The sequence below is a fragment of the Sus scrofa genome, chromosome 3, assembly GCF_054392235.1.
Source record: "Sus scrofa isolate SSC_HxYL_T2T_F1_AM1 chromosome 3, Sscrofa_HxYL_maternal_Yorkshire_Landrace_v2.0, whole genome shotgun sequence".
Classification (NCBI taxonomy): domain Eukaryota; kingdom Metazoa; phylum Chordata; class Mammalia; order Artiodactyla; family Suidae; genus Sus; species Sus scrofa.
Genome location: NC_139385.1, coordinates 120869404 through 120892846, shown reverse-complemented (window position 1 = coordinate 120892846; position 23443 = coordinate 120869404). Strand labels below are relative to the sequence as shown.

General features: G+C 45.3%; 1 long non-coding RNA gene across 1 annotated transcript; it reads right to left on the bottom strand.

Annotated features, from left to right (window-relative positions):
- Positions 1–13164: 13164 nt before the first annotated feature.
- Positions 13165–23337, bottom strand: LOC146404897 (uncharacterized). Its single transcript, XR_014842335.1, has 3 exons — positions 23129–23337; positions 22651–22768; positions 13165–20618 (listed from the first exon to the last, which is right to left on the bottom strand). It is a non-coding gene; the product is annotated as an uncharacterized LOC146404897 (long non-coding RNA).
- Between the last annotated feature and the right edge of the window lie 106 nt (positions 23338–23443).

Genomic DNA, 23443 nt, shown 5'->3' with positions numbered 1-23443 from the left:
AAAGGACTAGCCTAAGTTTCTATAGTAAATAGTGGTGGAGCTGGACTAGAACTCAGGGCTTCTGATCCTTGGACATCCTTTACCTGGCCTTGGAGGAGCCAAAGTGCTGGGTTCATGTGAAGTGGGACTAAACGCAGGAGCCTGGTCTCTGAGTCTTAAAGCTGGATGGCCTAGGTGACGTCGCACAGGCATTTTCTAGATTCATTCTGACCTCAGGCTTCCCATAAGAGATCCGCATTGCTCCAGCTTGGCCCTGAAATTCAAGGGCATGACACTTGCTGCCTCCTTTATGCTTCTCAAAGAGTTTTAATTCTTTCAGCCAACAAGTATGAATGGGCTCCTTCTATAACAAGGAACATAACTAGCCTGCATTGAGAATTTAGAGTATGACAACTATGCATGTATTTCTCATTGAATCTTTCCAGCAATCTGAGTTTGCTAAGTATTATTTTCCCTATTTTACTGATAAGGAAAACAGAGGAAAGTAATTTGCTAAAGGCCATTGTGCTAGATGGGACTGTGTCAAACTGCTTAAGCTGGGAGCTACACTCCCAGAATTCCCTTCCCTCCCTGGCTCCGGGTTATAGGAGATTCAGAAGGCGGAAGTGGAGCATCATTATTCTCTGAAGGCTCTCATGGTTGCATATGGTGTTGGATGGATATAAATTATTTAGCAGGTCACAGCTTGTCCTCATTCTCCTCTGCTTCATATCTAGCTCGTCACTCTGACTTCCGATGCTCTCAGCCAGAAGGTGGACAGTGAGCCCACAGAGGTGGTAGGCAGACATTAGACCTTGCTCTGCGTCTCCTGTCCATCCACTCCTGGGGCTGGGCTTGCTTGGCAACACGGATTTCCCAGTAAACTCTGACTTGTCCCACTATTCAAGGAGAGACAATACAGGTTCTAATTTTTGAGGGAGTGAAAGAAAGCATGTCCAGGAAGAGGTAGAATTATTTGGGGTCATCTTTGGAGCTCAGCTGCCACCCACGTCTGTCAATCCATGGGAAGGACTCCTGGAGAGGGTGAGCATGGGGTTCCAGAGGGGCAGACGTGATTTGCGCTTGCAGTGGCTCTGGAGGTGAAAGGAGACGTGGTGGCAGGTTCCAGCTGTATCCTGAGAGGCGAGGAGGCATATTCCAGGGGAGCAGTGGTGTGAGGAGGCAGATCTGAAGGGATGGAGACAGGATTCAGGGAGAAGGCACACTAAGGGCTGAAGGGGCTCCCCAAACCTGTAGCCTAGGAACATCCTGCTTCCCCAAGGTCAGACTGGCGTGAACACGCAGCCCTGGGTTCCTTCATAGCCCTCCAGGCAGGGACAAGGCACAGAGCCAGAAGACGGCAGCCAATGTCTCCTTGGAGCTGGAGGACTTCCAGAAACCTGGGAAGAGTCAGTTAGGCCTTGATGACAGGAAGGCATCAATTGCATCCTGCTGTAGAGCCAAGACCTAATTTAGCCGCTTAGAGCACAGCATGCCCTGGTCACGGCCGAGTTTGCCACGGAGAAGCAGTCAGCTATGCACTAGGGAGGCAGGGTAGGAAAACTGGTCCAGGCAGAATTTCAGACTTGAGCCACCCATCGATCCCACCGAACTGCAGCGTCCTCACCTGCATAATGGGGTGAGACTCATTTTCCCATTTCCCAGGGTGGACCAGTGAAGACAGTAAATGTGGGCACAGCCTGGGCGCCCTCTACACGTGGGAGGGCTGACCATGAGTCCTTTGTGGATACAAAGCACATGGAGAGATGCTCAGGAACCGGCCTAGGGGTCAGGATCCTTGGTGTCTGGGGTTGTCCTGCCTCTCGCCACAAGTGTGACCTTGAGACCCGGACCACGGAAGGGGTGAGGGCGGGCCCTGGAGGATGTCTGAGCTCTCGCTGCTCTCCCAGGCCAGCTTCTCGCACCATGAATCTCAAAATCACTCTCTGAGCAGGAAGGGAGAGCACGGAGGCAGGACTGCTCACATTTCTGGGGGTAGGAGGTAGGGTCCATTGCTGGTCTAAAGGAAGGAAAGCACGGAGGATTTTCCTTCCCAATCAGCAAACACACAGAATTCAGGGAACCCACTGGTGTGCTGTGCCCACGGAGCTCCTCTGGCCCTGCATCAAGGGAGCCACTGCCTTATCTTCCTCTTCATTATGTTCTTCCATTTCAAGGTTGGTCCCCCCCCACCCCCTCTACTTCCTCCCTTTTCCAAGGCTTCCAGCACTTTCTCTTCTTTCTTACATCTCTTAGTGTTCTCATCCTTCTCCTCTTTGTCTTCTTCTACATCCTCCCTCATCATTATTAGCAGAAGCCAGAGCTGATGATACTCCTTTGCCCAGAGAGGGGAGGAGACTTGTCTAGGAGCACACAGCAGTGACTTTTATTGAGCTCCTACTGTGTGCCAGGAACACTGCACCTTGGACATGTCATGCCACCTCTTGCTGGGACATTGCCTGCTCCCATCCCAAACATGTTACAGATGGAATTGTGGATACAGGATGAAGGAAGATTTTTGAAGGCCACTAGGGATGCACATACTCAGAGAATTTCTGACTGCTACCTTCTCAACTAGAGAAGTTAGGGCCTTGGTGATGAGAAGGTGAAGGACAAGGGAGAAGACGGTCAGAGTAAGAGAAAGTCATGTGAGATATGATTGGCTCAGGAGGGCGTGAACGTGTCCACCAGTAGAACCTGAAAAGGAAAGAAGGATAGAAAATAGAAGGCTCCTTGCCATGATGGAGAATAAAACTGTGGAGCCCATTATGCCATATGGTCAACCAGGCTCAAACATGGAATGTTCCCAGAAAGTGAGTATTGGCTCACTGTGGAAAGAAAGAAGAGATGGCTCCTTTCACTTGAGGTCTTCAACTTGTTTGACAATCATCCCTTGGTGTCATTCTAGAAAAAGGTCCAGCCCGCTTTGCCGTATTAATTTGTGGTCTGTTTTACATGGAATTGTAGGACAGTCCCAGACTTGAAAAGGGGTACCTGGCAAAGACTGTGTGAAGGGCAGGAAGGTGGGGACGGCTGGCTGACGGCGTCCATGGCTCCTCTGGCTCACGCAACGACCACGACAGTGCGCAAACCCTCCCCGAATCTTGGTCACACACGACTCCACCTGGGGAACAAACCCAGGGTCACTCGCATCTCTGAGGGTGCTGGGGATCAGGATGAGAAGCGCAAGGCATCCCACTGATGTGAATGTTCCAAGGGGTTAATCAGCTCAGCTGAGGTGTTGTGGAAAAGTATGCTGTTGATCACCAAAGCAGCCAAACAAGATCTAAAATAGTCTTAGCTTCAAGTAAGAAATCTGTGTGGAAAGAATACAGGCCTTCTTTGGCCTGTCAGCTATTGTGCTGGGTGAGGACACATGCGGCTTCCCTTTGGGTACAGCTTTTTTAGTAGAACTGAGAGGCTTATTAAGGAAAAGAACACGGATGCCATTCGACATGTGAAGCTGCTCCTCATTAGATGTGTGGCCCTGGGTCAAAGTCGCTCCTGGTCTTTGCCAACCTGCCCAAGAGCTCTGGCAGGAGGTGAGGGATGAGGAATTGGAGGAGAATTGAATTTGCATAAACCTCCTAGGCCTTATGGGAACTCATGATAAAGAGTCTTTGAAGCAATAATGAACCTTCCAATGCCAGGATTAAGGATCCCTTTTTGGTTCCAACAAAAGCCAGCCCTTTAACTTGTGGAGAGGGAGTAGTCCAGAGAAGACAGAACTCATCATGAGTGTGTTGGGGAGGGTATGGGTAGAGAGGGAGACATGCCTCACCTCACCCAAGATGATAATTCTCAACTATCAAAGAAAAACTGTGTAAGTTCCTTTGGGGTAGGAAGGGCCTGGACCTTGAGTAGAAGGATTTTAGGACAATTTAGGCAGATGCTTGGCTGTTGAACAAAAAAGCCATGACTTGTTGTGAGGTTATGGAGTCTCTATGGGGAGCAGATGATTGCTTAGAGGAATAATCTTCCTCTTGGAGCAGGAAGAGCAGGCAATGTCAAGGCCAAAGTCATGGAGGAGGATCCTGGCAGTTGACCATCTCTTGAAGGAGGACACTACCGGGCCTTACTTTGACTTTAGGGTCAGCACCCTGGTCTTGAGGGACTTGCACTGCTGGAGTTCCAAAGCAGGTAGTGCAGATGGGCTCTGGGTCCTGCATTAGTCTGTGTCTGGGTTGTGATTCCATGTAAGAAATTAAACACCCTCTTGGCCCCAAAGGAGGAGATCCCATTTTCATGATCCCACCACTTTACTGACCACCAGCTCCTGTCTGTGGCTTGGGAATCCCACAGAGCAGGACTCACACCAGCTCCTGAAGGCACAAAGCCATCGGCCTGGTGTGCTAGATAGGGTGGCCTTCTGGAACCTTCCTCATGTGCTCAAACTCAGCCCACGGTGTTTCCCCATCCCCCTCCTGCTTACCACACTCCTCCCCGTATCTGAATGTCAAGCTCAAACTCATCCATTCTACCCCAGGTACCCTCCTTTCTCATGGCCTGTAGCACTTGAAGCGATCTTTAGGTTGTATCTCCCCTAATGGATTGCAACACCTTCTGCAAAGGACGCCTGCACCTGGTTACCTACAGAGCTGACCACCACGCTCTGCATATAGGAGGAGCTTAAGAAGAGCTTGTGGAATGAGAGATCTGAACAGAGGCTTGGAATAAGAGCATCTGCTGGTGGGGCCTGTCTCTTAGCGGGCTGTAACTCTCTCCTTGGTGACCCTTTGGTGTGGGACCACCAATCAGAGCTAGCGGCCCTCCTACCAGTGCCCATCAAGCCTTTCCCTTGGTCCTCCCAACAGCCCTTCTCATCTAAACGTGAACCAAGCACAGGGGTGCAAGGGGCCCTCACAGCGGAGCTGACCCAGCAGGGTGGCTCTGTGTCCTTCTAGATGCTCACGTCTCAGGGCCCAAGGCCCACGGGAACGTGCGGGGCCCAGGGCCCACTGGCTGCACACAGCGGGAGAGACCACAGGCCCAGGCCTGTGAGCAAAGAGGCAGACAAGCCCCCTCTTCCTGAGGGCCTCTCAAGCTCCTAAACGCCCAGGCCCACATCTGGAGCCCATTTCCCATCCAGCTCCCTCCTCCCGGAAAAGCAGCCTGTGTTTTACTGCGTTCCACGTCCTCTCTGGGCTGCTCAGGGTCAGAATGAGAAACAGGCCCCGGGCTCCGTGAACGCGGGTGCTCTCCCGGGTCCCCGCACCTGCTCCCTCCTGGGCTGGGAAGCCAGCCGTTTCCACAGCAAAGAGTCGTAAACAGGGGGAAAGGCCCAGGACTTCAGGTGCAAGAGGAGGAGGTGGGGGGCTGGGGGGCGGGGGTCTAGCCACACACGCTTTGGCAGGGCCCATTTTCATACAGATGTTTTTAGCCACATACTGGGGGGGTGGGCAGTACGAAGCAAGAAGTGGTCCAGGTTACTGACGACAGCGCATTAGGCTGCAGCTCAGTTGGTGACTCAGAGCATCCTCAGGTGCTGCTCTCCTCGCGTGACACGTTGGGCACGGGCTGAGGGCCAGAGCCCCGGGGAAGGGGGCAGGCAGCGCAGGAAGCCAGCAAGCACGCAGACCTGGAGTGCTATGGGTTTGGGACCTGGAGCCCCCCAGTTCCGCAACCCACGTTGCGTTGTGCTGTCCATCCGCTTCCTTCATTTCCAGTGAACACACTTCCTAAAACACCTCTGGGGCATCTACCACGTGCAGGTGCTGTCAGTAAGATACAGTGTTGGACCCCAAGGGTCTCTGATCGTGCAAGGACGATGGGGCTACACACAGCTGGTGACACAAGTCAGAGAGTGTCCTGTACCAGGATCAAGGGGCAACGTGCAGGGGGACAGAGTCGTCAGCCTAGGGGCCAAGAGAGGGAGGGCAGCAAGGTGACCGTTCGTAGGTGGGTGGGGTTTGGAGATGTTGAAAGGCAAGCAGAGCGCAATGCAGGACCAGCATCTGTGTGACAGACAAGGCGTGTCGGGAAATGGCAAATAGCCCAGCGCCTGGAGCACGGTACGGCTTTGGCCACAAGCAGAGCGGACAGCTGCTGTGGGAGATGGTGCTAGAAGCAGAGGTGGGATTGGGGCCAAGGAAGGTCCACAGTGCAGGAACAAGGAAATTATGCAGTGTTTCAGATGTGGCTTCGTGACCAACTTTTATAAATTAAGAGATTGCAGAAACAAAACTGTGTGCTCGGGAAAGTCTGGAAGGTCTGGCCATTTCAAGCTTTGGCTCTGTTTAGGTGGCACTTAGCTGTGACTGGCTGGTGGCCGGTCCTAAGCAGGACAAGCATTCCCCAATCTGCCCTGGTCCTCCCCACTCTCTTTTGTGGCCCATTAGCAAGTCCCCCTCAGCCTGCTTCCTTCCTTTGTGTCACCTGATTGCCCTCTGTGGGCCTATGAGTTCATGGTCTTAGCCGGAGACCTCAAGGAGATGCCAGGGGAGGGTGGGGAATTGCCACCCAGAGGTCTTTAGGAAAATCCGTTGAGGGGGCTGAGAAGTCTGCAGCCCAGAGTCAGTGAGGCATTTCCTGAAAGAGTGCTTCTTGGGGACAGGGCACTAACTGGGGCAGAGGCAGGAAGCAAAGGGCAGGCTGGGCTGCCGTAAGTGATGAGGGTGACGCAGGAGCAGGATTCGGGGCAAAGATGGAGCCATTCAAGGAGGCAGATGTGGGGGGCAGAGTTGGACTTCAGGAGAAGATGCTGAGTTCTGCCTGGGTGTTTGGAGATTGAAGCCCTGGGGCAGGGCAGCCCCGTGCCACCGTGTGGGCATACCAGCCTGGGATTGGCACGCTGGAGAACTGGAGACCCCGATTTGGGATGCTCTGCAGACGGATGTGGTCAGGGAGGGCTCTGCACAGGCAGGAGGCGGAACTGAGCCATGCTTCCTCCTTTCCTCCCTGGCGAGCTCAGCTCCTGTGCTGGGAAATTAAGCTCAACTTCGGTTCCGAGGACCCCTGCCAGGAGGGGACCAAACCTCCATCAGCGCATCTTTGGAAAGCTGTGCCCCTCAGAGGCCAGAGCCATGCCCACCTCCGTCTTTCAGGCAGGAAGGGAGCAGTGGGCGTGAACAGGCCAGGCTGTGTCTCTCTCTGCCTGAGTCACAGGGAATAATTTTGTCTCCTGTTCCTCTGAAGCACTCCTGGGGGACGGGTGGGGGGCGGTGGCCATGAGTCATGTGAGCCCCGTGTGGCAGGTGGTGGAGGGCAGTGAGTCACAGCTCTGGGTTGTAATCAGAAGCATGTTAGAGACTCACAGAGCATGTGTCCATGGCCAGGGCGGGGTGCGCCCAGCTTGCTGGCGACTCCCTCAAACCTTGTCAGACGTGGCTGTCACCTGCAGACCCCTCAGTTCAGACATTCACACCTACTTCCTCCCTGAATCTCTTTCTAAACCTCCTTCATTCGTGACTGTTTGCACCCGCCTCTGGACTCTGTGGAAGCAGGGACTGGGTCTTGAACATTGAGCCCGTGGGATAAGAATGAATGATCAAATGACTGAATGGCTCAGGCTGGTGTTAACATTTAGCACACCACGCAGGTGTGTCTGTGTAACCTGTTACATACACACATAGGCTATTTACATGTGGACTGACTTTGGAAGAATGTGAACTCATAAGACACATAACAGAGCCTGCTTCCTGGACACAAGAGGCCTGGGATAGGAGTCTGAGGTGATAGGAAATTTTCTTTTCTTGCTTTCTTTCTTTTTTTTTTTTTTTCTTTTCTTTCCTTCTTTTTTTTTTTTTTTTTTTTGGCATTTTTAGGGCCACACCTGTGGCATATGGAGGTTCTTCAGGCTAGGGGTTGAATTGGAGCCTTAGCCACTGGCCTGCGCCACAGCCATAGCCACGGCCATGTGAGATCTGAGCCGCGTCTGTGACCTACACCACAGCTCACGGCAACGCTGGATCCTCAACCCACTGAGCAAGGCCAGGGATCAAACCTGCATCCTCATGGATACTAGTCAGATTCGTTTCCACTGAGCCACAATGGGAACTCCTATTTTTACTTTATATTTTTATCTCTCTCTCTTGCCATTCTGCTCTTACAATGCGTAACCAAAGTTTACACAGGGGCTCATGCCAGCCACACTGTTCCACCCCTCTCTCTCCTGCTGGTGACACATGGAGGACATCTTTTTTGTCTGTCTGCATGGATCTGTACCCTGTGGGGCCGCTGTTCTCACCCTGGATCTCTCAGAGTCTGCTCTCTGTTGGGGGAACTCCACACTTGGGTTTGGGGATCCTGGTGTGATCTCTTGCCTCTTGCTGTTGTGTCTGGAAGGGACAGAGACCTGCTTGGTGGCTGGGCTGGGTTCTAACCCTTAGATGTGGAAGAGGTAGGGGGAAGGGGCAGAAGCCAGTGCCTTACCGAGGACCCCAGGCAGAAGGAGGATGCAGTCAGGGCTGAGTGGGGCAGGGGATGTCAGAGTCTAGTTGGACCAGAGTGCTGTGGTCTGGGGTACAGTGTGAACTGTGGGGTCTTATTTTATTGCCAGGATGCTGCTTTCTCCTGGAGGGCAGGGCTGGGGCTTCCATAAACAGCGGGGCTCAGTGTTCCCCTGTGACAATGATGGATGATTTATTTCACTGGCTCTACAAATTCAGAACCACTTCTTCCTGCCAGTCTCCCACTGCAGGTGCTGGGCAGGACCTAGACTGTCCAGCCTTTGGCCACGAAGGCTCAGGGCAGGAAGAAGGAGGCCGTGCACCTGTTGGAAAAGCCTTGGCTTGCTGGTTACAAGACTGGGGCACAGTCTCAAGTCTACCAATTACTCCTCAGCCCCTTTGAGCCTGAACTGGCTTCCAGTTCATGAGGTTTTAAGATACACTTACTGAATAGTTGCATAAAGCTCTTTCATATGGTTGCTTGAATTTTCTCTTCTGTGTTTATTCCCAATTTCTTGTTTTTCAGTGTTTTCTCCCTTACAATTTTTCAGTTAGGTTAGCTAGGTTAATATTTTTCCGAGTTGGATCATAATTCATCTGCTTTAATCTTTTTTTTAAACCGATATATCTACTGATGATTATTAATTGTCCTCTGGCTTATTATTTTCTATATTTGTACCCCCACTGGATCTAATATGTGCCCTTTTTCATTATTCTCTGGAAGTTTTATTGGTTTGCATTTTTGTCTTTAGCCTAAGAGTAGTTTTTTTTTTTTTTTTTGGTCTTTTTGTCTTTTCTAGGGCTGCTCCCGTGGCACATGGAGGTTCCCAGGCTAGGAGTTTAATCAGAGCTGTTGCTACCGGCCTACGCCACAGCCACAGCAATGTGGGTTCTGAGCTGCATCTGCAACCTACACCACAGTTCACGGCAGCGCCAGATCCCTAACCCACTGAGCAAGGCCAGGGATCGAATCCGCCACTTCGTGGTTCCTAGTCAGATTCGTTAACCACTGTGCCACGACGGGATCTCCTAGCCTAAGAGTAGTTTTAAAGGGAGTGTATGAATTTCCAGATGAAGGGGATATTTTCTGATATTGTTACTAATTCTTAATTTTATTACACAGAGAATATCATGTAGACTATTTAAGGATCTCACAGATGTTCATACACACTTGGGCACCGGACAGAAGCTGTGCCCTCTGCTATTAGGGTACAGGGTTTGCCTTGTTATCTTACTGAGGTTGACTACAACTGGATCTACTTCTTTTTGTTCATTTTCTTGATCTGCCCTGGACTGGGAGACAAATTAAAATATCCTGCTGTGCCTTTTCAATTTCTCCTATTTCCCATCATTTCTGCAGTCTGAAATTTGCAACTATGTTGGGCATATAAATATTCATGATTCAAAACAAATAGTCATGATTCATGCTTCTGAGATGTGAATTACAAGCATTGGCCTTATAAGGTGTCTTTTTTTTTTTTTTTTGACTTGTTTAAAGATTTCTTAGGCCTGAATGCTTCGTTCCTTCTATTAGCCTCATGGCTCTTAATTTCTCACTGCCATTTGCCTGGCATAACTTTGCCCGTTCTTTTATCTCCAGCCTTCCCGAAACATTTTGTTTTAGGTGTGTCTTTGTATACAGCAGAGTTGGGTTTTGCATTGTGAGCCAATCTGAAAATATTCTTAAGGGTTGAATGTAGCACATTGAAAGGACAATACATTTGTTCTGAGTTTTATCATACACTTTTATGTCATGTTTCTTGTTTTGACTTTTTATTCTTATTTATACTTCTTTTACCCTGTGACTTTCTTTTTTTCTTCTTGGCCTTGTTTTCTTCTAGATGGTTCTTCTCCTGTTAGGAGATTTTTGTTTGTTTTTCTAGTGTTTATGATTAACTTTATATAATATCCTTAGCTTTGTCTAGATAGGATGTGTTATTTCCCTTCAATAGATGAGACAGAACTAACACCCTCCTCTTCCTTGCTCTTCTCCTCCCTTTCCTCTACCATTTTATTTTGGTTCATAAAAGCATCATTTTGTATTTATCTTTACCATGTTAATATGCACAGGCTTCTTTTGCTTGATTTGTCAGCTTTTCATTACCACATGTTACCATCCAGGCAGTTAGCAACTTACCTCTGATCTTTTTTATCCTTCCCCTTATTTAAAATAATTGTATCCACCAAATATTGTCAGGGGATATATTATTTAAATTTTGATTTGTTCAAATCCCCACTGTTAAAAAGTAGAGATTGTTGGGAGTTCCCATCGTGGTGCAGTGGTTAGTGAATCTGAGTAGGAACCATAAGGTGGCGGGTTCAATCCCTGGCCTCACTCAGTGGGTTAAGGATCTGGCATTTCCATGAGCTGTGGTGTAGGTCATAGATGTGGCTCAGATCCCACGTGGCTATGGCTGTGGTGTAGGCCAGTGGCTACAGCTCCGATTCGACCCCTCGCCTGGGAACATCCATATGCCATGGGTGCAGCCCTAGAAAAGACAAAAAAAAAAAAAAAAAAAGGAGAGATTGTTCTAGGGTTTACCATAAAGAGCTCTCAAAATACTATACTATTCAATGTATCATGTAAGAAAGTCGCCACATACTTCCATTTCCTTCCTCCCATCCTTTGGGCTATTGTCATACATACTTGTAAAGAGATTAAAAATAAGAACAAAAATTCTTTCCTATCTACCTTTATTATTTCCTGTAATCTTTATTTCTTTGTTGAGATACAAATTTCCATCTGATATATTCCTTCCATCCGCAAAACTTCCTTTAACATTTTTTATAGTGCAGATCTTCGGGTAATCAAGTCACTTAGTTTTGCTTATCTGAAAAAGTATTTTGCCTTTGTTTTCAATAGACATTTTTACTGGGTATAAAATTATGAATTGACAGGTTTCCTCCCCCAGCAGCAGTACTTTAAAGATGTTTTATTAGCTCCAGGTTTTGCAGAATTTATGAAGAAGTCTATTTAAGTCTAATATTTTTCTCCTATGTCACTTTTCTTCCATTTGGTTGCCTTCAACATTTTCTCTTTATCTTTGGGTTTTAGCAGTTTGAGCGTGATGTACATAGTTTTTTTTGATCTTCATTTTTTGTTTTAATTTATTTTTATTGGAGTTCTTTTAGTTTCATGGAATTATAGTTTGTTGCTTTTAATTAGTTTTGGAAAATTCTTGCACATGATATATTCAGATACTTCTTCATCCCCATTCTCTATCTCTCCCCCTTCTAAACACCAGTGTTATTTCATTGATGTTGCTATTGGCCATAGCTCTTGGATTATCTCATGTTGTTGTTGTTTCCATTATTTTGCCCCTTTGTATTTCAGTCTGAATAATTTCTATTGATTTATCAATCTTTAAGTTCACTGCTTCTTTCCTCTATAATATACAGTCTACTTATTAGCCATCAAAGGAATTCATTATCTTTCTTATTTTGGATTCCTATTTGACTCTCTTTATAATTTTCATCTCTCTGCTGAGAATCCTCCATTTGCTCACCTATATTGTCCACCTTCTCCACTAGATATTTTTTTCCACAAAATAATCATAATTATTTTAAGGCCTCTGATAGTTTCAACATTGTGTCATCTCTGACTCTGGTTCTGTGCATTGTTTTATCTCTTCACAATAGGTTTTGAAGTTTTTTTCTCTGGCGTTTTCATGTCTTATAGTGTGTGTGTGTGTTTGTAATATCTTACTGTGTTCCAAACATTATGAGTAGAATAACAGTAAATACTGAAGAAAATAGTATATATGCCCAGAAGTGAATATCCCTCTTCTATGAGGCTGTATCTATGGCTGAATCAATTACAATCAACAGCTGTGCTGTTTTAGTTTTGTAATTGTCATAGTTTACTTCATTGTTGCATAGACTTCAAATTCCTCCAATACTGGATTGCTGCTGCCTTGCACTTTGTATGGGGTATGGGGTGCCAGGAGGTTGTTTTTTTTTTTTTTTTTTTTTTTTTTAGTGTTCTTCTCCCATTTACCAGGGACCCTGCATGCCTGTACCACAGAGGGGGATGCTCTATCTATATTCTTCCCAGCTGTAGACTGCTATTGCTCACTCCTAGGTGTGAGACTCATGTTGGGGCAAATAGAGTCCTCAGGTTTTCTGTTCTAGCCTTCATCTTGGCCAGGTCCCATGCACCTGGCCCTCATTATTCCTCTCACTTTTATGGAAGTCAAACATGTATCCCCCACCCCAATTCCAGTGATAGTAGACCTCTGCTTTGTATCAGTCAGTGCAGGACCCTGGTCCTGAGTTAATTTCTTGCCATTCACTAGCAGAGCACAGGGAAAAGAAAGTGTTATTATCCTTCTTCCAATGTCAGATGGCTTTTGTTTCTATCTTCTTCAGGGGTAAAGAATTTTTGCCTATGCCCTGTTTCCTGTCCTTCTAGTGGTTTAATGCTTTTTCTTGGTAAAAGAGAAGGATCCAGGATGTGGGTGGGGTTTTGTGCCTGCCCTACAGCTGTGTAAGGTTGCTCTTTACTGCTGTTTCAGTGGCAGCTGACTACATGGGTTTCATGCCTATTTTCACCAATGTTTCTTGAAAATACTTGGTGGAGGGTCATGGTAAGGAGTATCTGAGTGCTTCAAGACTTAGCAATAGAAACTATCTAAAATTAAATAAGTGAGAATAAAGACTCTACTTTTCAATTAAGCTGGAACAATTGAATATCCATATGCAGAAATAAAATAAATAAAATTCAATCTGTACCTTGCACCATATCAGCAAATTAACTAAAAACATCACAGATATAAGTATAAAATCTAAAACTATAAAATTTCTAGAAGAAAATTTAGAAAATCTTTATTAAGTTTGGCTTAGGCAAAGATTGTTAAAAATAAACTAAAAGCACAATCCATAAGAAAAAGAATTGATAAATTTGATTTCATCAAAATTAAAAATCTCTGTTCTTCAAAATTTTCTGTTAAGAGCCTAAAGACAAACCAAAGACTGGAAGAAAATATTTGCAAAGCATAGATCTGGTAAAGGACTTGTGTACAGAAAATGTAAAGCCAATAATAAGATAGCCAAATAATAAGAAATAATAAGAAATCAAATGACTTGATTAAGAAATGGGCAAAAGACTTGAACAGACACTTCACCAGAGAAGATACACAGATGGCCAATAAGCACATGAAAAGATGTTCAGCCTCATAAGTCATTAGGTAAATGCAAATTAAAACAACTGCCTTAAAGATGCTAATTAAAACAACTACAGTAAGATACCACTACACATCTAATAGAATGGCTAAAATTGAAAAGACTGACCGTATCAAGTTTTGGTGAAAATATGAACAAAGTACAATGCCAATGGGAATATAAAATAGTACAACCACTTTGGAAAACTATTTGGCAATTTCTTAAAAATTCCATCCATCCATGTTAAACATAAATCCACTAAATGATTCAACCATTTCACTCCTAGGTGTTTACCAAAAGAAATGAAAATATATGTCTACAATGAAGACCTGCACACAAATGTGCGTAGCAGCTTTATTTGTAATAAATGGCCATCAACAGGTAAGTGGATAAACAAATGAAGGTATATCCGTACAATGGAATATACTACTCAGCAATAAAAAATGAATGAGCATGAATGAATCTCAAAATAATTATGTTGATTGAAGGAAGCTCAGCAATATCAAGTATGTAATTTATGATTACATATAATAAAATTATAGAAAATGCAAACCAATTTATAGTGACAGAAAACAGGTAAGTGAGAATTGCAGAGGGCAAGAAGGATGAATTCCTGAGTGAAATGAGGAAGCTTTGAGGAGCGGTGATAGATTATGTTCATTACCTTGATTGTGGTGATAGTCTCATGGGTGACACATAGGTAAACCTTATCACTTTTACGCCTTAAATCTATGCTGTTAATTATATGTCAATTATATACAATAAAACTTAAAAACAAAATTAAATTAAGAAACTATATATATATATATCAGTATATATTATGGAACTCAATCTGAGGTTATCAATCATGTCACTAAATTTCAATGGCTTAAACTTACAGATTTAAATAGAAATTGTTGGATTGAAACAAACAATATTCCACTATATTCTGTTGACAAGAAATATGTAAAAACATAAGGGCTCCAAGAGACGTATTTTTAAAAAAAAAGTATTCCAAAAAATAAAAGTGAGAGGATGGAAAACTATATACTAATGAAACAGCAGTAAAGAGCAACCTTACACAGCTGTAGTACTACCCCCCAAAATAGATGTAGCCTGAGAGCTTGCAAAAGAGGAATTGACAAATCTGTAATCAGAGTGAGTTACTTTAGTGCATTTCCCTCATCACTGTTAGATCATGAAGATAAACAGTAAGGATACAGAGGATTTGAACAGTACTAGTAATAAACTTGATTTAAATGGATAGATGTAGAGTTCTGCACTGGCCAATTAGAGAGTACATATTCTTTTCAAATACACTTAGAACAGATTAATTGTTCTCGGTTTCTATCTATCTATTCACTCATTCATCCATCTGTAGAGAGTGTTTCAAAAAAAAAAAAAAAAGATTATGTAGGAGCCAATTAAGTCTCAACTACTTTCAAAGGATCCATTTCATACCAACCATACTATCTGATTATAGCACAGTTTAGAAATCAGGGATGAAAAGATAACATAAAACCTCTCATGAACCTAGAAATTCAAATACGCACACACACATGCACGCGTGCTCACACACACACACTTCAAAATAAATCACGGGTAAAAGAATCATAATGAATATTAGAAAACTCTAATGACTGAATGATAGTAAAAATATCACCATCAAAAATGCTTAGAAGGCAGATAAGGTAGAAATTGGAGGGAATTATATATATATTAGGAAGACTGAAAATTAATGAGCTAATATCCAGCTTAAGAAAAAGAACAATAGAATAAGTCCTCCAATAGAGAGGAGTGGGAAAGGATCAATAGAATTAATAGCAGAAATTAATACAGTAGAGCACACATGCAGAGAGAACTCATCAAGCCCATATCTGGTTCTTTGAACAGAGGAATAAAAAAAATCGCTTGAAGATTTACTAAGAAAAAAAAGAGGCAGGCACAAATAAACATTATTAAAAAACACAAAAAATACAGGTGAAAAACAATCAGTATTGTGAATAATTTGGTGTGAATAAATGTAAATTTTTACACAAAACACTCTAGTGAAAATATAAATATTGTTTAATATAAATATAAAACCTGAGTGTATAAATAAACTAAACTGATGACTTAATAATGATCTAAATAAAAGAAGAATCCCTCACCAGGTGGCTTAACAGTCAAGTCCTTGCCCATCCTACACACACACAAAATCCCATGACCAGATAGGCCCATCTTTAAAATACAACTTATCTCTGGTAGAGATAAGTTCTTTCACTCATTAGCGAAGCTGGTAAACACTGCCCTCAAGACAAGGAAAGAAGAAAAGAGTGGAAAATTACCATTCAACATCACTTATGAACACAGGTACAAAAATCTTGGAAAAAAATTAAGAAATTCATTAATGTATAAAAGAAATTATACTGCATGACCAAGTTTAGCCCAGGATTTAGAAAATGAGTTGATATTAGATAATCAATGTAATTCGCTATAGGAACGTATAAAAGAGAGAAAGACTTATCTCAACAGATGCATAAAATATACATACTGTGATTCAACACCCATTTATAAAAAAAATTACTGGCTACCTCGGAGTAAAAGAAACATCCTTAAGCCAATGAACAGTATCCATCCCTCATCTTAAGCCAACTTCACACTTAATGGAAAAACACACGAACGATTCTTGTTATTTGGATAAACAATAAGGTTCTACTGTACAGCACAGGGAATTATATTCAACATGCTGTGATAAACCATAATGGAAAAGAATATGAAAACACACACACACACACACTGAATGACTGCATCACTCTGTTGTATACCTGAACCTGACACATTGTAAATCAACTACACTTCAATTTCAAAAGTCTTTAAAAAATATTGATCCTTGTTACAATCAGAGGGGAGGTAAAAGTGCCAGGTCCTGCCCAGAGAAGAGCTAAGAAATAAAAATATAAAGAGTGAACAGGAAGAAACAAAGATGTCATTTTTATGGATAATATGACTCCATGACTCTGTATATAGAATTTGAGAATAGAAATTATTTGACATTTAGCATGGTTTCTCAATTATGAAATCAACACATAAAAGGACACACAATGTCACATTTATATTCATCTGCAACACTGAGTGGAACAGATAATATTAAGAAAGAGCTCAACCTGGAGTTCCCACTGTGGCACAATGAGATCAGCAGCATCTCTGCAGCACTGGGATGCAGGTTTGACTCCCAGCCCAGTGCAGTGGGTTAAGGTTCTGGCACTGTTGCAGCTGTGGCGTAGGTTACAACTGCAGCTTAGATCTAAACCCTGGCCAGAGAACTCTATATGCTGTAGGGCAGCCAAAAAAAAAAAAAAAAAAAAAGGTTCAACCTTACTCAAATTACTGAGTATTAAGGAGGGTAAAGGCAATTGCTGTAACAAACTTCAGTCTGTCAGTGACAACATGATAGAAGTTTCTCTCTGGTTCATGTCTTAGTTCAAAGTGGTGGTTGGAGATTCAAGACCTAGGCTCCTCTCCTTCTGACTTCTAGGTCCACCCTCCCATAGCATCTCAAAGTCCCCTGCATCCAGCTGGCAGCCAGGGAAGGGGACAGTGGGAGGACACATTCATTTGTCTGATCAGGTCCCAGAGGGAGCACCTGTTCCCAGGGCTGCACTTGGACACCAAGAGGGCTGAGACATTCAGCCTCTGGCTATGTGGCCGCCTCTGCGACAACTTCACATAAAGGAAGGAGACTGCAAACTTGTGGAGCACAGCAATCCCCTGTCTGTTACACGTGGTATTAAAAATGAAAAGAGGTATCTAGAAATAAACCTAATCAAAGTTGTACAAGACTTCTATTTATTTATTTATTTACTTATTTATTGTCTTTTGTCTTTTTAGGGCTGCACCCGTGGCATATGCAGGTTCCCAGGCTAGGGGTCCAATCAGAGCTATAGCTGCCAGCCTATGCCACAGCCACAGCAACGTGGGATCTGAACCGCATCTGAGACCTACACCACAGCTCATGGCAATGCTGGATCCTTAACCCACTGAGTGAGGCCCGAGATTGAACCCGCAACCTCATGGATCCTTGTCAGGTTCGTTAGCCACTGAGACACAACAGAAACTCCAAGACTTTTATTTTTAAAAAATGTTATTGAAAGGCACCAAAGAGGACATACATGGAGAGAAACACCATGCTCAATGGGGGAGAAGCCAATATCCTAACCACGTTAATTATCTCCAAATTAATCTATGTTTTCAATACAGTCCTAATAAAAATTCACCCCCGTTTTTTATTTCTGTGGAACCTGATAACCAGTTGTAGAATCTAATGGGTGAACAAAAAAACCCGACATTGCAAAGGTACTTGGAAGAGGAAAAGGTGAAATCTACAGCCCAAATATCAAGAGCTCTAAAATCATAGTAATTACAGCAGCATGGCATTGGCTCATGGTTAGAGCCAGAGTCAAGTGAGAACCTGAGATACCACAAAAGCCTATCAAAATCAGTGGCAAAAAGATGAAAATATTCAGTTATCAGAATGAAACAAACAAAAATTTACTCCTTCCTACACAAAAAATAATTTCCAGATGGATTTAAGATCCTAATAGAAAAAGCAGTACTTAAAAAGTGGTATAATTTTATATTAAATCAAATAAGACGGCACTAACTTAAAAGTTGAGAATTTCGACTACATTAAAAGCCAATGTTTCTGCTGCTCAAAAAACACCAAAACCAAAGCAAAACACATTACATATCAGAGAGGATAACTACCACTCATAAAACTAAGAATGAATGAATATCCAGAATATATAAAGAACATCCACAAATCAATAAGAAAAATACAACCCCTTAGTGTGCAGAAGAGGAAACACAAATTGCCAAACATGTGCTAAAAATACACAGCCTCTATGTGTTTAGACACAAGCAAATTAGAACCAGGGGATATTCTTTTGTATCATCAGATTAGCAAATTTAAAAAATTCTGCCAACACCAAGTATGGGAGAGGAGATGAAGGAAAGACAACTCAGAAACACTAATGGTAAAGGTATAAAATGATACAACACTTTTGGAGAGCAATGTGGCAAATGTCCTGACCCAGAGAGTCTGTTTCTGAGTGCGCATCCCAAAGAAACTTTGCATGTGGACACGAGGAAATAAGAACAAGAATGTTCCCAGCAATGGGCAAATACCTGGAACGAATCTCAATGCTCATCACCAGAACAGCTCAACTAACTGCAATGATTAACTCACAGCAGTGAAAATGAATCAACGACACCACTCTTTAAGGGTAAGACTTAACAACACAATGTTGAGTGAAGGAAGCAACTGTCAAAAGGATTTATACAGAATTGAAAATATGAAAATCTTACTTTTTAAAATAGTTGCACCCGCCTCCCCAGTTAGGTCGCAAATAGGGTCAGAATCTTTCCTGTAAAGGGCAGATTGAAATATTTTAAGTGGTGCAGACCACACATAGTCCTCTCTCTCTCCCTCTCTCTCCTTCTCCCTTCAACCCTTTAAGAGATTGAAATCATCCTTAGGCTGAAAACTATGTTTGCCCATCCCTGGGCTATATATCCCCCCATTCCCATTGGGTAACTAGTGACTCTTGGTGATAACTTGGCCAGACGTCATTTCTTCTGGCACCTTTGATAACCAGCGCAGTCTCGTTTCAGTATTTTAGACTCACTTGTATTTATTTTAAACCTTCAAATCAGGCTTAACTCAGAGCTCAAGCCCCCACCGCCATGTAGGGGATGGTGCCTTGGTGCAGCTGGTTGGAAGGCGGGGAAGCACCTGCTCCTCATACACTCTGCCTTCTGTTCTTGCTCTGTGTTCCCTTCCGCCTCCTCCTTCAGACCCTAAACCCCCCAAGACTTACTCTCTGCCCTCCCGCCATAGGGCCCCCCAGGATGGCAAGGAGATTCTGGACACAGGAATGGCCCATCTTCAGTGGTGGAGAGGGGTGGTCCCTGGCTTCCATTGGGTTCCAGGTGGTTCTGGCCAGTGTTGGTGGTGCTGATGAGGTGGTGTCTCTGCAGAGATGGGGCTCGTGGTCGGCTCCCACAGTCCTTTCCGTAACTAGGTCCCAAACCCCACTGAGGGGTCTGCCTGCCAGCTAAGCACACCCACAAACCCTGCTTGGGGTCACAGCTCCACCACGTGTCCCAGCTGCCCCCACTGCTCCCGCTCTGCTAACCCCAGTGCTCCTGGGTGATGTAGACCCCTGGGCACCTCCAGCTTGTCTGATTCATTCACAAAGTAAATCTTAAAAGTATGCTGTTCATCTCATCACATTGAATCAGCCACCTTGCCCCTCTGAGCTGTAGTTCCTGGTGTAAAGTGAGACCCTAACAGGTCATGGGTGGGATCTGAGAATCAGCTGAGATAGGGCGATGCCTGGCCCAGAGGGAGCACTCAGTCGATGCTAGTTCCCTCCCATCCCCTCGGCTTCCTTCCGCTAGGTCACTTCAGAAAGCCACGTCTTGGAGCCACAGGGTTTGTTTGGGTGAGCAGGGGCGCTGTCCCTGGAAGTCACAGTTCTGGGCAGGCCAGGCAAGATATGGAGCTAGAGGAACCAGAGCCAGCTTTGCTTGACTGGAAGCAACAGAAGAAAGGCCTCTTGCTCCTTAGTGTCTGCCTTCCACTGGAACCCATCCTGGGCAGACAGGTACAAGGCTTGGGCTCTGTGAACCCTTGTACAATATTTGGCAGGAGCTGGAGACCTGCTCTTCTTATGGAGAGAGGAGGGCCAAGCGACGTGCACAGACTGTGGCCAGTTTCTCCCCAGACCCCCTCCAGCGCCCATTCTCCCTCTTTCTCATTCTAATGCTCTCTCTCATCTCTCATCAGCCTTTCACCTTGATTATAGTTTTGTTGCTCAGGGCACCAGATTTTGTTATTCTCTGGCACAGCCCAGCATATCCATTCCTCCCAGATGCACTTCTCTGCTCTGCCTGGAGAATGGTGATGAAGCGACATCTCCATGGAAACAGATGTTGATCTCACAGTTGCTTAGCGATGTGCTGCAGCGTGATGTCAGCCATGCTCTGGTCTCCCGAGGCGCTTGGTATCCTTTGATGTGTCTGTACTGCTGGGGCTGGGATGAGTAGGAGGTTTCTTCCCTCACTTCTAGCCTTTTTATGTAAAAGTGAAAAAGCAAAGAGAACTGGAAATGTACTTTCTTTGGGAGGAAAGCTTTTGTAAGGAGAGCAAAGTGTTGAGGGGGCATAACTGGGATTGAATCAAAGGTAAGATGATGAAGGTGACCTGTTCCGGCTGGAAGAACCTTGGAAACTGTGTCCAGAGGGCGACACTAATAACCAAGAAGTATGCAACCTCCCCACTCCACTACAGGGTACTGCAGACCTTTCACTGTGGACAGTCACAGCTCCCACCAGAGTGGTCCTGGTATTTGTGGGTCCTGGGGCAAGAGCACAAATAGAGGCCACACGCCATGCCTTTAAGTACTTAAAATTATAAGCCAAGTCAACAGATTGTTAAATAAAATATATTCTGTCCTCTGACTTTAGCAGTTGTAGCAGGCAGAATACTGGCTCCCCAAAGATCTCCATATCCTAGTTGGGAAACCTGTAAATATGCCACATTGCATTAAGGTTGTAGATGGAATTAAAGTTGCCAATCAGCCGAGTTTAGGATTACACATTATGTCCCAGATTATCTCTGTTGGCCCAGGGTAGTCATGAGGGTCCTTGAAAGTCCAAGAGGGGGCAGAAGAGGAGGTCAGAGTGATGAGATGTGAGAAAGACTTGACCAACAATTATTGGCTTGGGAGATGGAAGAGGCCACAAGCCAAGGAAAGCTGGTGACCTCTAGGAGCTGGAAAAAGCAAGCGGATAGTTTCCCTTAGAGTCTCCAGAGAGGGATGGTGACATTCAGTGAGACATCAGACCAACAAACACTAAGATGATAAATCTATGTGGATGTAAGCCACTGAGGTTGAGGTACCTTGCTTCAGTAGTAATAGGAAACGAACACAACAGTCACACCATGATGTCCATGGGGAGGGACACGGGCAGGGGCCGGGGGGCACAGTGGGTCCTGCCGATTGGTGTGTGGCCCGGAGAGGGGCCTTCTCACCTGCATCTAAGGGCAGAACTGGCATTATCATGAGAGAAAAAGGAAAAGCCATTCCTTTGCCTTCTTCAGTGGCCCTTTCAAAACAAGACAAAACAAAGCCCAAACAAACCAAACTAGCCAAAACCTTCACCATAAAACCAACCAGCTCTCCCATTAGCAGGAGGAAGGAGGGCAGCAGTTTTATGTTAGGAGAGATGGCAGGGCCTTGGCCCTAGTGGACTCGCTTATCTGACTTGACCAGGAACTAGCCTGGACCTGGCCGTGCCTCAGGGCTTTCCCCTGGGAGATGGAGATGGACCAGGCAAGGGGGACCTCTCTTCTTCCTGCAGCTTTTTTGCAGTTTGGTAAATTGTCTTGTTTAGCTCGGAGGGGTATGTTCTGAGCAGTCAGGAATCACAAAGGAATCAGTGGTAAATATTCTCCCCTCTCTAGTCTGCTGTCCCACGTCCTGCAGGTCCCTGGTGCCTCCCACCTCCTCCAGAAAGCCCTCCCTGACTTCTGCCACCCATGCTCATCTGCAGTACTTTCTGGCCAAGGCCTTTCACACACTTGTTTTTTTTGTTTTGTTTTGTTTTGTTTTTTGTCTTTTTGCCATTTCTTGGGCCACTCCCGAGGCATATGGAGGTTCCCAGGCTAGGGGTCGAATCAGAGCTGTAGCTGCTGGCCTACACCAGAGCCACAGCAACATGGGATCTCAGCCACATCTGCAACCTACATCACAGTTCACGGCAACGCCAGATCCTTAACCCACTGAGCAAGGCCAGGGATCGAACCCACAACCTCATGGTTCCTAGTCGGATTTGTTAACCACTGAGCCACGATGGGAACTCTTCACACTCTTGTCTTCTTCTCTGCAAACTGTGACCCATTGTGTGTACTTAGTATAAACCCAACTGTTAGGTGACCGTTTCATACCTCCAACTCCCAACAGGTGAAGCACAATTCGAGGCACGTCACAGGCCTCGCCAAATCATTATCAGTCAGTCGATTAGCAAGGTACTCAAGGCTCAGGACACCTGGTTACCAATTCACATCAAAGCCTGAAATAATCCGTAGCCGCAGGCTTACCTCCTCTGCTGAGAGCCACAGCCTGTTTGCTTTCAAAGCCTCCCGACTCCATCTCTGGGGCTATTTGATCATCTCCCTGCAGGACCACCACTGCTGCCGGCTCTGGGTGGACGCTTTCCTAAGGCGGGGAGAAGTTAAAGTTCAGTGGCTCAAGGCCAAATCCCTTCCTGCCTCGTCTTTCTCTGGCCTTGATCTCAGGTCTTCTAACCAGCTTTATTCTGGTGGCCATGTCCTGCCACCAGCTCCTGTGCTAGTGGCCACTGAATGTGGCCTGAAGTCTTGCTCCTGAGGCTCTGTGTCCCCTGTGTGACCTCCACGTGTCTCCTGCTCTTGGGATCCCTACTGACTTGCCTGCCAGGAGACCCACTCCCCACCTCTGGCCTGTCATAGCCTCCTGCCCGTCCCATCTTCTCTGTGTGTCCTCTGGCTTCCCAAAGGGATTGCTTACCCTCCTCTGCCTCCTCAAACCTCACCTTACCTGGTGCAGAAATAGCCTTCAGGTGCCGACTCTGCTTTGCTTGGCTCTGGCTTCCATCTTTATTCATTTATTCATCCACTTAGCTACTCATCATCCAGCAAATGCATGCAGAAGCTCTGCTCCGTGGCAGTGGCTGGAGGTCTCGCTCCCTCTGTGCTCCAAGAACTCACTGAACTCTGAGTCCAAGTCTTGACCCAGGGCCCCTCCCTAAGGCTCCACCTGGGGAAATGACCTTAAATGGGGGCTCTGATGGTGGCCACCTGTAGGGCTGTTTATAGCAATTAAATTGATAACACAAGGCAGAATGAGAGAGAT